Source organism: Trachemys scripta, chromosome 8 (assembly GCF_013100865.1).
Source record: "Trachemys scripta elegans isolate TJP31775 chromosome 8, CAS_Tse_1.0, whole genome shotgun sequence".
NCBI classification, from domain to species: Eukaryota; Metazoa; Chordata; order Testudines; family Emydidae; genus Trachemys; species Trachemys scripta.
Genome location: NC_048305.1, coordinates 74,900,826 through 74,917,313, shown reverse-complemented (window position 1 = coordinate 74,917,313; position 16,488 = coordinate 74,900,826). Strand labels below are relative to the sequence as shown.

At 44.7% G+C, this 16,488-nt stretch overlaps 1 protein-coding gene across 1 annotated transcript in view; it reads right to left on the bottom strand.

The window, feature by feature from the left end:
- Positions 1-13,343, bottom strand: part of BCAR3 (BCAR3 adaptor protein, NSP family member) — a 179,071-nt gene extending 165,728 nt beyond the window's left edge. Inside the window, exon 1 of the mRNA XM_034779730.1 lies at positions 13,281-13,343. The gene's annotated coding sequence lies outside the window, so the exon portion shown is untranslated. The remainder of the gene's footprint in view (positions 1-13,280) is intronic.
- Between the last annotated feature and the right edge of the window lie 3,145 nt (positions 13,344-16,488).

Here is a 16,488-nt window from a genome sequence, read left to right as displayed (position 1 = left end):
AAAAACACCCCCTTGAGCACAGCAAGTTTCAGCGCTGTAAACAGCATAGACAGTGTACTCAATGCACCAGTGCTGGAGGCTACGCCCCTCGTGGAGGTGGTTTTTTTAGAGTGCTGGGAGAGCTCTATCCCACTACTGCGCCACGACCACAAAAGGCACATTAAAGCGCGGCCACGGCCGCGCTTTAGTGTTGCCCGCGTAGACTAGCCCTTAGTTAAAGCTGCTGGGTGTGCTAAACACCCTCCTTTTAAGCTCAATGGAAGGAACAGTGAGGCCTGGTCCCCACTTAGTCCGGACTTCGGACTAAGGTACGCAAATTCAGCTACGTTAATAACGTAGCTGAATTCGAAGTACCTTAGTCCGAACTTACCGCGGTCCAGACGCGGCCGGAAGTCTCCCCCCGTCGACGCCGCGTACTCCTCTCGGCGAGCTGGAGTACCGGCGCCGACTGTGAGCACTTCCGGGATCGATCCGGGATCGATTTATCGCGTCTTAACCAGACGCGATAAATCAATCCCAGAACATCGATGGCGTGCCGCTGGACCAGCCGGTAAGTGAAGACTAGGCCTTAATCACCTTTGTGTAGTGGTAGTTGGAAGCAACAGAAAGCTACCATTCAAGGCACAGGGCACATGCAAAATGTGATGCCAAGTCTACACTACAGACCCATATCAGTATAACAACATCACTCAGATGTGTGAAAAATCCACACCCAAGTGCCTCCAATAGCTCGATGCCCAGTCCCAGCAGCTTCAGCTTCCCCCCCCCCCCCAGCATACCATGCCCATATAGCTAGGAAAGATAGGGCCCAAAGATGACGCTGAGGCTTTCCTCATGATGTTCGAGCAGGTTGCCTAAGCAACGGGCCTACCTCTACTCCCTTTTTGGCCAGTGGCCTTAGAAGCAAACCCCCTTGAGGTGGAGCATGAGCCAGAAGAGGACTATGAACTTGATGAGCTGGGTGGAGAGGCCGCGACCCCACTGCTGACTGACTAGGCGGGCCCCAGCCTAGGCGTCAACCGGGACCAGAGGGAGGACTCCACATTCAGCCAGGCATATGAGCAGTTGGCTGCGGTCAAAAAGATAACTGATCTCCAACAAGCAAACCATTGACCCCGGTTTGAGCTAATGGATGACCCTGTTGACCGGGACTGCTGAACCCAAGAAACCCAGACCCAGCTGGTGGTGCTCTGGTGTGCTGTCTTGAAACTGGCCTATGACATCCCTACTGCAGGCCACCTGGGGCAGGAGGAGACTCTGGCCTGAGTCCTTGATTGGTTTTTTTGGCCCAGGGTGCATCAGGACATCAGAAACTATTGTAACTCATACCCCAAATGCAAGCTGGTGGCCCTCCGGGAGGTACTGAAGACTACCCTAGTTCCTTTGCTGGTGATTGAGGTTCCCTTTGAGCAGGTTGTCATGGACCTCATGGGACCCCTCCTGAAGAGTGCCGCCGAGTTCTGCTACATGCTGGACTATGCCACCTGGTTCCCAGAAGCAATTCCACTGCGGAGCACCACGGCCTAGTTCCTGAAGGTTTTTGCCTGGGTAGGCTTGTCCCAGGAGATTCTTGCCAACCAGGGAATCAACTTCACCTCCCTGCTATTCCGGCAACTGTGTTGGCTCCAGGAAGTCAAATAGCTATGCATGTCTGTTTACCATTCCCAGACCGCTGGACTGGTTGAATGTTTCAATCGGACCTTGAAGGAAATGCTGCGCAAGTTCACCCTAGGAGAGCTGTGCTAGTGGGACTAGCTGATTCTTCCCCTGGTGTTGGCCATATGGGAGGTTCCCCAGTCCTTCACGAAGTTCTCCCCATTTGAGCTACTCTTTGGGCGCTGGCCCCAGGGTTGCAAGACATGATGTGCAAGACCTGGGAGTACTTGCCATTACTGCAAGAGTCTCTGGGCCAACATGTTTTCCAACTCCAGAAGCACCTGCCCCACCCCAGGACCATGGCAAAAGGAGAACTTGTGGGCTGAACAAGAGGCTCAGGAGTGAACCTATAATGGGGGGAGGCCCTCTTGACACAAGCTCAATAGAGAAGACTGTGTTTGCCATGCCAACCGGGTAAACCGGCTCTACCAGTTTACCTGGATGCCCTTAGGTCTCCATGGGGTCCCTGTGATCTCCCAGAGGCTGATGGATCACCTCCTGCAGGGCCAAGGAATGGGAGCTGGACTGAGGGTGGGAGGTGTGTGTGTGTTATTTATATATAATGGATGTAAATAACATAAATTAATATAAATAATATTAGGCAGAGTAGCCTCCCTCCAAGGCTGAGGGGGAGGAACCACTCCTTACCCTCTGATGGGTGGAGCCAGGCCAGGCCCAGCCCTCACACCGGAGGAGCAGAACAGGAAGTATCAGAGGCAGAGCCTCCAGCTCAGTTGAACCAGAGCCAGGGAAAGAGCCAGATGCCTCTGCCTTGCTGCTAGCCCCTGCACCAGGGACCAACCAGTGCCAACCACTACCTCTGGAGGAGGACCCAGAGAGAGAGAGAGAGAGAAGTTGCTGGGACTGACGTTGACCAAATATCCTGAGGAGGCAGAGGACCTGTGAGCAACAGAGCCCTACAAACAGATAGGGGTAGAAAGTAGCCCAGGGAAACCTATCCCCTGCTGCCAAACCCACCTCTGGGATGGTAGCCTACCCCCCTTCAGCCAGGCAGCTTGTCTGTGTTTACTGTCTGCCCCACAGCCCTCATGCCTGCCAGTGGCCCCTCTAATCAACTCCTCCCTCTTAGCACCTCCTGCCTGCCGCAGACCAGCTGATCTGCAGCATGCTGGAGGCGCTGGGGGGCGGAGGGGAAGAAGAGAAGTGGGGACAGGACACGCTTGGGGGAGGGGGCGGAACAGGGCAAGAAGAGGCGGGGTAGAGGCTGGGCACCCCTGCGGCCAGGAGGAAGCGATGCCTGTTCCCTAAATCAATAGGGAATGATACACATTTTAAAAGGTGGGGGGGGGGGGCGCGGAGGGGAGAGAGAGCACTCGTTCCTAAAGCTAGTAAGGCTGGTCTGTTGAATTTGTGCATTCTTTGCTTCTCAAAACATTGGAAGTAGTCAGATACAATCTTTCTCACTTCTCATGAGAAAGCTTCTTCCAGTTCCTGGTTGAAGAACTCCCTTACCAATGGTGTTCCTTTATTAGATTCTGATCTTTGTGGGTCACCGATCATTTCACCCCATCATATAATTGATATTTCATACAAAGTGTTCCATGTAAGATGCATGAAAAGTCATGATCTGCTGAAACCCATTGTCCTGTCAAAATATATATATAGTCAATGTGTATGAAGTTATGAAAATTATCTATATGGGTGCTACTGAAATATGTTGCTAGTCTGAGAGTCTCCACTGACAACGAAGGAGGTGATCCACTCCCAACAGGGCATTAAACCACCTTTAATCAGCAGAAGAGTTGAAATAAAGGAATTTACAATGCTGTAAGAGGGCTGCGCAAGCATCACACTGTGGGGAATTGCTCAACTCAGTGACACAGCAAAGTCCACCAGGATATGTCTGGGCTAGTGTTTTCCGGGCACATGGACTAAGGATATAATATGGGGTCAATGGCATCATGTTTTTACCTCTCTCCTCCCCCACCTACGCTGGAAGCAACAAGAGCCCTGGGATAACAAAGACTTGAACTGAGGAGACTGGTCCTAGGCTTAAAGGGAAAACATCTTTATTAAGAACTGTAACCTACCTGAAACTTCCAGTGGGGTGAGAAAAATTGCTTGACCTAAGTACTGCCTAGTCTGATAAGGTTTAAGATTTAGACTGTGCACTTACCTTTTATTTTCTTTGGTAACTATCTCTGACCTTTTGTGCCTACTACTTACAATCACTTTAAAAAAAAAAAATCTATCTTTTTGTAGTTAAATCTGTTTTATATTTTACCTAAAACAGTGTGTTTTGGTTGAAGTGCCTGGGAAATCTCAGCTCAGTTTACAAAGGCTAGTGTGTCTCCTCTCCACATTGAGGGAGGGGTGGATTGGGTAATAAACTTACACTGGTCAGGCTTTTGACCAGGTCAAGACAATATATTCCGGGGGTGCAAGGCTAGAGGCTTGGGAGATTTGCGGGTGACTTTCTCTGTGTGATTCATGAGTGGCTCAGGGAGTATCACTTAGCACAACAGCATGAATAACAGCACCTAGAGGAGTTTGCTGCTTGTCACTAACAGAGCAGTGTGAGAGACAGCCCAGGCTGGAGAGGTAAGGGGGCACAGTGGTACCCCCGTTCCAGGTTATATCCCAAGGATCCTGTCACAGTGGATACAAAAATCAGATAAATTAGGGTATCTCGTGACAGATACCAAGCCTACGTTTTAAACTAACCGGCTTGATTGCTAGCCACTGCTATAATAATTTTGTATGGTAAGTTCATTTATTTTTTCTATGTCAATCATGTCTATCTCCACATTCTGTAGTTGGGCACAATATAGAAGTTTATAAACAATTATTTAAATAAAGCTGCAGATGATGGCCCAGAGAGGAGCAGTACAGTCTAGGGCAGGGGTTCTCACAACAAATTTTTTGGTGGCCTTAAAAGGCAGCAACCAACTCTTGCAGGTGGCTGCTCTGACAGCCTGTCTCTGTCCCTGCCTCCTGCAGCCCTTCAGCGAGAGCCTGCCCTGGGAAAGGTGGCTTGGGAACTCACCAGCTGCCCACAGAGTCCCAGGCTGCCCGTACCCTAGCTGGGTGGGAGCAAGAAAGCTACCCGGGGGGGCCCTAGTGACCAAATGCCATAGCCACCTCCATTGACAGGAGCTGCCTCCATCAAGCACTGTGCACACTGGTCCCACATGTCTCCAGAGGCACTTCCTGGAGCTCCCGAGGAGGCTGCGTGGTGCAGGGCGCTGATCCCTGCTGGTAGCACTAGCGCAAACACCAAGACAGTGCATCTCACTGCCCTTGGTAACAGCTAGTCAGGAGCAACAGTTGGGTGCTGCAGGGAAGGGCTGCTGCTTTACTCTCCCCCTCCCATCTCTGCCCATGCTTTGGAGGCTGTTGTGGCTGGGGGAAGGAAAAATCCACTGGTGGCCGCATGCGAGAACTGCTGATCTATGTGCACAGATGACATGTGAGGGATAAGTACTATAGGACTCTAAATAGTGAGCCTAATGCTGCTTAATTTACTCATGCAAAGTCCTATTAAGTCAGTGAAGATTGTGTGCGTAAGCCAAGTACGACTTGGCCTCATGTGACAACATAAAGGTATGTGCCAAAAGGTATAAAATACTAAAATGTTTTCATGACTGCTCCATATCATAAGATGCTGCCACTTATCTAACCCCCCACTCAGCTGTTATAATCTAGCAGGAGTAAGGTAGCAGAGAGGTCCTGCAGACAAAGTTTAGGCTGCTAGGTAAAAGATTAGAGTCTAGGACCTCCATGGTAGCATTCCCTGAAATCCTTCCAGTTGCATGTACAGGGCCAGTTAGCAGGCCAAACTGCATGGTCTCAATATGTGAATGAGACGATGTAAAAAGGAGGGGATTTAGGTTTATTAGGAACTGGGGGAACCATTTGGGGAACGAGGAGCCTATACTGGAAGGATGGGATCCACCTAAACCAAAACGGAACCAGATTGCTGGCATACAAAATTAAAAAGGTCAGAGTCGTTTTTTAAAAAAGGGTTGGGGGAAGCCAACAGGTGCAGAGGAGCACATGGTTCAGACAGAGACATCCCTTAAGGGAGGATTTATTAAAGGAGATTCCTCTATCCTAGTAAAGAAGAGAGGATAGAAGTTGATAAAGTACAGATAGGAACTGAAGAGAAACAGTCAAAAAGACCAAAGAGTCCCATTCAATTACATCACATGAAGGCAGACTACTAAATATTGACAAAAAATGTTAACTCCTTGTACAAAAATGCAACAAATCTAAATATTGAAATGGGTGAACTTCAGTGCCTGATATTAAAGGGGGCTATTGATATGATAGGCATTGCAGAAACTTGGTGGAATGATGATAATGAATGGCACATGGTATTAGGAGGTCACACAAACACACCATGCTGGTTGGGGAGTGGCACTGTGTGAGAAAGCAAGCACAGAGTCAAATATAGTAAAAATCTTGAATGAATCAAACAGCACGATAGAACCTTTATGGATAGAAACTCCATGCTTGAATAATAGGAGTACAGTGGTAGGAATGCTCCAGACCACCTGACCAGGATAGTTTGACCTGTTCCTGCACATTTCCTAAAACTAAAAAATAGTGATATTAGCTAATAGGTGATTTCTATGCTCAAAACAATCTATGCTGACATATCAGTGACTCAGATTTTCTTTGAGGGTAGTTCAGTCAAGTGTATCTGATCTACTTGGGTGTGTCATAAAACAGAATTTGGCTTAAATTAATTTGTGACATTCAAAATATACATAAACTGTTGAACCTGGAAGGAGGATAAAATGGACTGGCACCTGGACTGAGACAGGAGTGCAATTCGGCAGCTACTATTGTGACTGAGCAATCCTCATTAGGAACCCCTCTGCTCACCCTCCATGAGGGGAAGGCTAGAAAAGGTGCCCTAAACCTAGCCTGTCTCATACTCTCCTGGCTGCTATAAAAAGACAGTGACTTTTGCTACATGGAATGTTTGCACCCTGATGAATAACAAAGAATGTATGGCCAGAAAAAAGAACTGCTATCATCACCAGGGAACTTGTGAGCGATAACTGCCCTGAGTGAGACAAGGTGCCAAGATGAAGGTCAACTGAGAGAAGAAGGTGGAGGCTACACCTTTTTCTGGAAAAGAAAATCTGCAGAGGACAGGCGCATTCATGGTGTCAGTTTTGCAATTAGGAAGAAGTTTGTCAGTCAGCTTACAGAATTTCCTATAGGAATCAATGAACATCTTATGATTCTTCATCTTGAGCTCAGCAACAACCAGTCTGCTGCTGTCATCAGTGCATATACCCCAACACTTGAGTCTATCGAGGATATCAAGGAACAATTCTATACAGATTTTGACAGAGTCTTGACTAACATTCCCAAGGAGGACAAGATCATTCTTCTCGGAGATTAACGCTAGAAATCGGGCATGAGTCAGCTCTCTGGAATGGCACGATCAGAAAAGGAGTAGGAAAGGTTAACTCCAACGGCATTCTCCTCCCAAGCAAATGCGTAGAACATGGCCTGATCATCACGAACACCCTCTTTAGACAAAGCGAGACGTATAAGACTGCCTGGAGACACCCTTGCTCCAGGCATTGGCAACTTCTTGACTATGTTATTGTTAGAGCTCAAGATCAGAAAGATGTCTGCATCATGAGGGCCATGCATGGAATCGATGACTGTTGGACAGACAATCATCTTGTTAGATCAATCATGAATTTCCAGATCACCTCAAGGCATCACAAGCAGGCAAAAATCAGTACGAAAGAAATTCAACATCAAGTTCCTTGAAGATACAGTGACTCGGGAGAAACTCTTGGAGACACTGCTGAAGAAGTTTGCCGCTATGCCTACAGCTGATGATGATAATGAAAATCTCTGGAAGGGATTAAAGACTACCATTTTCTCGGCATGTGCTGAGTCCATTGGCTATGTCACCCACCATCACCAAGATTGGTTTGATGAGAATGATGCTGAGATTCAGGGCCTGCTTGACCAGAAAAGAGAAGCTCATCACATGTGGCAAAACAACATATCACATCAGCAGAAGAAAGAGTCATACAAGCAACTCAAGGCTGAAGCCCAAAGGAAAATCCATGGCATCAAAAATAAAGTCGTGTCACTGCTCAAAGTTTAAAGTCTTCATGGGGTCCATTACTGATCTTCAGTATGCTGAGTGGGTCATCCTTGTGCACACTGAGAATTAACCTCAGTCCATACTGGATTTTCTTGTACAAGTTTACCGAAGTCTAGGACTCTAACTCAGTATTGAGAAGAGTGAAGTGCTTTATCAGCCTGCTTCAGGACTTGCACATGACCCACCACAAATCACCATAGAGGGTCAGACTTTGAAGACAGTTGAGCACTTTGGCTACCTCAGTAGCCAACTTTCTCAAAATGCAAAAAACACCAAACCACCACACACACACACACACACACACCCCCCACCCCACGACAGTGAGATCCAGCACAGAATCCAGTGCACAAGTGCTTCCTTTGGGAAATTGCTCTGATGCGTTTTCACGGACCGTGACCTACGGCAGGACACCAATCCAGGTCTATAAGACAATTGTTGTTCCAACAGTCCTCTATTGATGCGAAACCTGGGTGACCTATCGACAGCACCTCAAGAGTTTGGAGAGGTATCACCAATGATGCCTCCGGAAGATCCTTCACCTCAAGTGGCAAGATCGCCGCACTAACGCCAGCATCCTCGCTGAAGTCAATGTCACCAACGTTGAAACAATGATCCTCATGCACCAACTTCCCTGGGCTGGACATTGTCTACAGATGCCAGACTCTTGCCTCCCAAAACAAGTCCTCTACTCTCAGCTCACCCATGGTCAGAGATCCTGTGGTGGTCAGAAGAAACACTACAAAGACACACAAAGCGTATCTTAAGAAAACTGATGTGGACATCACAAGCTGGGAAGAGCAAGCCACCCACCTACCCCAATGGCACTCCATATCCTCCATCAGGCAGTGGCCTGCCTCGAGGAGAAGCACCTTGCCCTCAAAGATGAAGAGAGAGAGGAGGAAGGAAAAAAGAAAGAACTTTCTCCCAGCAGGCCGCTGGCCTGCCACAAAATGACTGTACCTACTGCGGGTGGATTTGCGGATCCAGGATCGGACTCCTGAGTCATCTCAGGACCCATACGTAAATCCATGGTAGAGATTATCCTCGAATCGAGGGCTCGCCAATCCATCAGATACCAACAACAATTTTTTCATTATGAGATGCAATATACTAATTACCAAAAGAGGGGCACAAAAATATTTACTTTATAAGTATTAAACTATTATTCAAAAATCACTCAGCTTATTCAGACTCCTCAAAACTGCCTCTAGGTTCTATTGTTGACAAAATGCACGTAGCAAAGAACTGCTGTAGCAAACATAATGATGAGAGGATTTGAAAGGGGGGAAAAAAAAAAAAAAAAAAAAAAAAAAAGAGTACTGGTCTTTCCTTTCTGGCACTATAGTTCAAATCCCAAGAGAAATACTAAGATAAGTGAATCAGATAATCTCGGTTCATTGCCCAGTGAACAATACACCACAAAAGATCCAGACATTATTCCAGAGAAAATGCCCAGGAGGACTGAGCAGTCTTGGAAACTGAAATTGTCTCTTGAATCTAGACAGTTTGGTTGAAGGTCACGGTTATAACATTGCAGTGTTCAGCTGACCTGCAGATTGTATAGTGAAGTGTTGTTAGTCCCTCTGGGATGATCTCATGAGGTGTGTATGACCTCATGTGTCCTGTAACTGTTCCCAAAGACAAGGAAAAATATTCATCTGATTTCATAACTAGCCAAAAGAGAAAAGGTTTAAATTTATTGAAGGAGCAGCTACTTGCAGGGCCAAATTCTGCTCACACCCATTGAATTCAATAGAATTGTACAGGTGTAATTAAGAGCAGAATTTGGCCCATAGTTTCTAGAAATGGATTCAAGACATGAAGTTGTCAGCCAGACCAGAACTTCCCTAGAGTTTAAACAGGTTTCATATCCAATATTCTAGTTCAGACCCATCTCTAAGAGTTTCAGCTAACTTCTCTAAAATAATTAAAAGATTAAACCGTGATGTTTACTGAATTGCTAATTACATGTCATTCAGAAAATATAGCTCTGCTAGATTTGTTTTCCTTGATGCGAAGCAAATGACAGTTAAGAGATCAGCACTAATCTGATGACACCACTGCAGCAAATAGAGCAATATGCCTTTCATTTAAAAAAAAAAAAAAGAAGAAGAAGACAGAAAAGGCTCCAAGACTCAAGTATATTTTCCTTCAATTAAACAAAACACCCTTTTATAGGACAAAAAGGCCAAATATCTAAAGGGTTCTCGGCCTGGTATCTGCTTACAATTCTGTGCACAACAATCAATAGCAAGTACAAATTTGAATGTGTAATTAGTTGCAGACAGCAATGACTACATTTAGATGTCTAGCCACCAACAAATCAGGTAGTTAGAAGTCTAAATGCCTGCAGTAGACAGTTAGCAAAAAAGTTATGGACACAAGATTAAAGGTTGTTTAAAATAAAACTTCAGCCAATACTTTTAACAGGACAGTTTTTTGGCTGTACCCACGCAGGAGTGCCTTCCCTGGCGCTGTCCCGGACCCACTGCTGGACAACTGGGCCGCCTTCCCCGAGACCCCTGCTGCCTCCTCCACTCACCCCCAAAGGTCCCCGCTGCTCGCCATGCTGCTGGGGTCCACGACTCGGGGGAGAGGAGCCTTCAGGGGCAGGAGGAGCTGGGGCTGGCCTGGCGCTCCGGGGGCGGCGGCTAGGTCTGGTGCTTGGGAGCGGTGGGTTGGGGGGGGCAGCTAAGGCATGCAGGCTGGGGCTCCTCCAGTCGAGGGGGCCCCCCTCAGGGCTTTTCCTTTAAGGGGGGGGCTTTGGGGACTCCAGCGTGAAGGGCCTTGGGCAGAAGGGGCAGGACCAGAGGGCTAGCCTCCCCAAAGCAGAGGTTCACCCACCACCCATGAGTGAGCACAAATGAGAAGAGGAGCCCAAACGCACCCTTGCGTGAACGCAGCACACTGATCCTGGGGCTGATTTTGTATTAGAACAGTCCCTAGCATAAATGGTCATAGAGCTGATCCATACCACGCTGCCAATGGCTCCCAAAATTTGTTTTGGCAGCTGAGGAAGGCTAGAGTACAGACATATCCTCTCCTCCCCCTCTACCCCCGCCATGCTGGGGTCAGGAGGAGGTTGTTCTGGAGCCACTGTGATGACTGTAAACCACTGGAGGATTTTCCAGCACAGAAGACTGACACAAAAACTAGCTCCAGAGAATACATCAACCGGAGACCAGCACAAAGCTGCCCCAACAGACCTGAGAACAAGTACCAACTTTTTCTAAATCTTATACAATATTTCTTTAATCATATGGGGTTAAAGTTATAAATGCACTGCAGTCACAATCTTTCACAGATGTCAATTGACCATCTCTCTCACCAACAGAAGTTGGTCCAATAAGAGATATTACCTCACCCACCTTGTCTCTCTAAAGCCACCTGGGCAGGTCAGCCTGGTATTAGCATTCATCCTTGCTATGCAAGAAACCCAAGAACAATTTCTCTTCCAAATCATTTGACAAGGCAAACCACTAAGCTCCTGACTTGGAAGTGATGCGTTAACATGCTTTATCAGCTACTGAGTGGGTCTGATGAGTTCCAAAGATAGTCTGTCTCAGTTCCCCTTGTCCAGAAAGGCTTGGGAGGATCCTAAAGTCTTTCAGATGAACAACAAAAAAAGTCAGAGAGCAAGAAAAATCACATCACATCACACGGTCTTGCCATAAAGTGGTAAATGCATTTCAAACTGAATATTGTTAGTAACTTCTTCCCCAATTATGGTCTTTCCAGCCTAAATACGAATAAATTAGATGACATCCTGGTACACAGAAACAGTAACCACAGCCACCAACCCTGATAAAACTAAAGGCTGTGCCTCACCACACAAAAGAGAAGCAAAAACTTGATGCAGGCTGCTATTGTAGCTAACTGTAAAGGTTTAATCTCACATTTAAAGTCATTCATTGGTGGTAGCAGCCCAGTGGATCATGTAAGAATGTACTGCTCTCTTTCTAGAGTCAGGGCTGGTTTGATACTATAGTGATGGGCACTCAAGTCAGAATAACCTCAGGTTACGCACTTGAAGGCAAGTGAAGGTTGAGAGGAACTACACTATACTATTTCCCTGGGGGTTATTATACATTTGCACTCCAGCACCCCCTAGAGTCACCAAATGATCATTACACTACAGGGAAAAAGACTCCAGTCTCTCAGAGCAAAGCTATGGACATGGAAAGGAAGAATAGGATTCTAAAGCTCATAAGGATGCCCCCAGTTGGACGGGCAGGTAAAAACATTGGAACCAAACACACATGAGCTGATAGCTCTTGCTATCATAATCAAAACAGGGGCAGAGTTCATGTTTGAATAATTCTCTTTGCTTTTAAAGAAGATTTTGAAGTTTGCATATTTTAACAACTAGTTTGTGTTTCCTTTTACTGATACAGATTTGCTAAAAACTCAGATTTGCAGATTGCATTAAAACAAAACCCGAACAACTTTTCAGTACATCATCATATTTATACCTCGCATAGAAAATGATGCCTATGAGCACAACAAAAATTTTTGAGCGCAGAAACAAGTACAGTCATGTGAAATTGACTCTAAAGCTATGCTGCTGTCAAAGTGGGAAACGTAGACATTATACTGACTGGACATTACAGCTGCTCCTTTTCAAAACCTTTTCACTGTACTCCAACATTATCGGATCAGACATTTACATGAACATGGACAAGTTTACATCCTTCAAATCTTTTGCATGTTCTGTGTCTATCTGAAACTGGTAATTTCATCCTCGTCCTTAGATAGTAAAGTTTAAATAGAACCAAACACATAAAGAACGAACATTTTTCTATAGTCTTCTCGCTAATTTCTTCAAAGGCAACTGAAAAGGCTTCTTAAAATAAAATGCATTTTTCTCTTTTCCTGTCAGGGGGTATCCGTGTTAGTCTGTATCCACAAAAACAACAAGGAGTCCGGTGGCACCTTGAAGACTAATAGATTTATTTGGGCATAAGCTTTTGTGGGTAAAAAAACCTCACTTCTTCAGATGCCTCACTCTTTTCCTAGTAACTCAGATTGCTGCCCTAATTTGTCAGAAAATTCAGAAGTTCTGCAAAGAACTACCCTTAATAAAACACATTAGAAAATGTCTTCCTGCATTAGTGGACTTCCAAAGTGTATGGTACATGCAAGTTTTATGAAAGAGAAAGACAAAGTAAAAATCTCACTATGGTTATAAAAAGAGTATTATAAGGAAGTAGATAACACTGAACGTTATCTAGTTCCTTGTAGATTTTTACAGCACCGTGTCATATTACATGTTTAGATTTTGCTGGACTCGGAACTTTAAAAGCCATGCTGACATGCTGCAGAATAATTGCCCTTGCTAAGCAATCTAATCAAGATTTTAAATTTCTCTGATCTGTAAAATTTGCACATAGATAAACAATAGCTCTGGGAAAAATTCTTGGTATGCCTAACAATTTCTTTATTAAAACATTAACATCAATTCCATAAATATAAAGCTGTATTGATTAGAGAATATATATATATAAAAAATAGTTCTTACCATTCAAGGTGGTTGTCATATTCCATCAGTATCCTTAAAACTGCAACAGCGTCTTGTCAGATGACACACCTTGAAAAGTCCTTCCGGCCAATCAGACCTGGCTAGGAGACAGCAGCTGATGAATCACAGTAGCGATAGTCAAGCCTGGGGGGGTTGTTTTCTTTTAAATGAAGGAGAAAGCTCTGTGCCATTTCCCAAAGGAATACAGGGAGCTATTTCACAGCTTTTTTTGGATTCCTTTCTTTGATGAAACTACATCCCAGCTACATTGCCTGTAAGTTGTAATAAATAAAATACAACAGTGCATATTTCTCTGTTGACACATTTGCAGGGTATTTCTAAGAAAAAAATGTCCATTTACAAATTGGGATAAAAAGTTTTAGAATTAAAATGCTTTTATAATGGATGTAAGCAATTAAAAAAAAAAAATTAGCTCACAACCTCCCTTCCCTCTATCCAGATGCTCAGTGGACCTACACATATTTACACTAGATGGGGACTGGGTCCCCCATTTTTAAATTTTGTGACATAAGCCAATAGTCTAATAGTTAAAGCTAATACTCATTCTGCCACTTGCCCTAACCATCCACCTGCCAATGCATGGGTTTTCCCTACAGGACATTCTCTAGCACTTTGGCTACATCTACACTACACGGGGGAGTCGATTTAAGATACGCAAATTCAGCTACGTGAATAGCGTAGCTGAATTCGACGTATCACAGCCGACTTACCCTGCTGTGAGGACGGCGGCAAAATCGACCTCTGCGGCTTCCCGTCGACGGCGCTTACTCCCACCTCCGCTGGTGGAGTAAGGGCGTCGATTCGGGGATCGATTGTCGTGTCCCCTTGGGACACGACAAATCGATCCCCGAGAGGTCGATTTCTACCCGCCGATTCAGGTGGGTAGTGTAGACCCAGCCTTTGACTAGTCTGATCTTAAGTGCTCTATTAACTTTGTTTTACATATTTTTTAAAATTCCAAAGAGATGTCTATGAGATTTGTCACAATAGGTCCTATTACTGCCTGTTGTGAAGATATATATGTATGTACGTACAATATATACACACACTTTTTTTTCCAACAGATATTGACCTGATGCCAATGACTCCATCAAATCCAATAGGGTCTTATGCATTATTAGGTAAAGTCTTACTACTCCAGAAGTATCATTACAATTTATCAAGCATCGTTATTATTTGTATCATAATAGCACCTAAGAGCCTCTACCAGGATCAATCTCCCATTGCACTAGGCTCTTTACAAGTGCATAGTAAGAGACAGTTCCTGCCCTGAAAAAGTTAGATTCTAACAAATAGAAAAGAGATGTACAAAGGTGTAAATATAAATATTTATCACAGTGGTTTCTTAAGCTTTTCCATACCCCATGTTACAACAGAAAAAAGGTTCAGGAACCCTGTGCATCTAGCCAGAAAGAAAAGGATGGTGGCAGTGACCCACCTGAAACCTATTCATGACCCTGACCCTCTGGGGTTCACAACCCTTCAGCTGAGAGCCCAAGATTTCTGTGATTTATCACAACACAATCTTTAAAGCTTCTGTCAGGCTCCACAACTTCAGAGTCTTTCCCTATATCTCAAGCTTTTCTAGGACTCTCCTTCAGGTCCCACATGTTTTTCTCCACATGTTCCTCTTTCAGACCCCCTCTCCATATTCCCAAACCTTCTAAACATTGCATGGTCCACCTTCCTTTAACAATTACACTAAGCCACATTATCTCAAGGTTTGGATGCTGCGTGCATGGTCTGCTTCATGATATTGCCTCTCACCTTTTCAACTAGTGCCTGCATGTTACATTCTGATTGTTGTAAATCCTGTGCACTAGATAACTAGCCTCTAGGCATGTTGCTGAAACACAATGGGGGTTGTGGGAGGGAAGGGAATAAGCTTCCTTCAGGATGTACAGTGCCTATCATCCAAAAGATTTTAGATCCCTCACTATTCATAGCAGCATACTGCAGAAATATAGGCAACTAGATAGTGCAGAGATAACAAATGAATACAATCAACCTTAAGGCTTTAATCCCTTCTTTGAATGATATATCCACTATTTTAAGCACTAATTTAATATCTTTTAAAATGGTGGTATGATGATGTTTGAGCATCCTGGATAAATATTCAATGATATTGAATATTGATATTGAGTCCTCACCTACAGACAGCCCCCCAACCTGAAGCAAATACTCACCAGCAACTACACACCACACAACAAAAACACCAACCCAGGAACTAAACCCTGCTACTAACCCCGGTGCCTGCTCTGTCCACATATTTATTCAAGGGACATCATCATAGGACCTAACCACATCAGCCACACCATCCGGGACTCGTTCACCTGCACATCTACCAGTGTGATATATGCCATCATGTGTCAGCAATGCCCCTCTGCCATGTACATTGACCAAACCAGACAGTCTCTATGCAAAAGAATAAATGGACACAAATCTGACATCAGGAATCATAACATTCAAAAAACCAGTAGGACAATACTTCAATCTCTCTGATCACTCAATAACAGACCTAAAAGTGGCAATTCAACAACAAAAACTTCAAAAACAGACTCCAACATGAAGCTGCAGAACTTGAATTAATTTGCAAACTGGATACCATCAGATTAGGCCTGAATAAAGATTGGGAGTGGTTGGGTCATTACAAAGCCTAAACTTAGTATTGGGCGAAATTAATTTCTCCCTACTGTTACTCACACCTTCTTGTCAACTATCTGTAATGGGCCACTCTCTTACCACTTCAAAAGTTATTTTCCCTCCCTTAGTATCCTGCTGTTAGTTGATTTTTCTCATTAGACTGACCTCACACTTGGTAAAGCAACCCCCATCCTTTCATGTATTGTATACCTGCTCCTGTATTTTTCACTTCATGCATCTGATGAAGTGGGTTCTAGCCCATGAAAGCTTATGCCCAAACAAATTTGTTAGTCTCGAAGGTGCCACAAGGACTTCTCATTTTTGCTGATACAGACTAACACGGCTACCACTCTGAAACCTGTTCAATTATTGTTATACTTATTACATTTTTACATATTCCATGAACTATCAAAAGAGAATATAAAAAGTGACCAGCTCCCCTCCAAACTGTATTTTTAAAAAGTATTAATGTATATTAGAAATCAAATGCAAGTACCAGCTTCATAAGGTACTATCATTGACATATCACTGTTTTTCTGCCCAG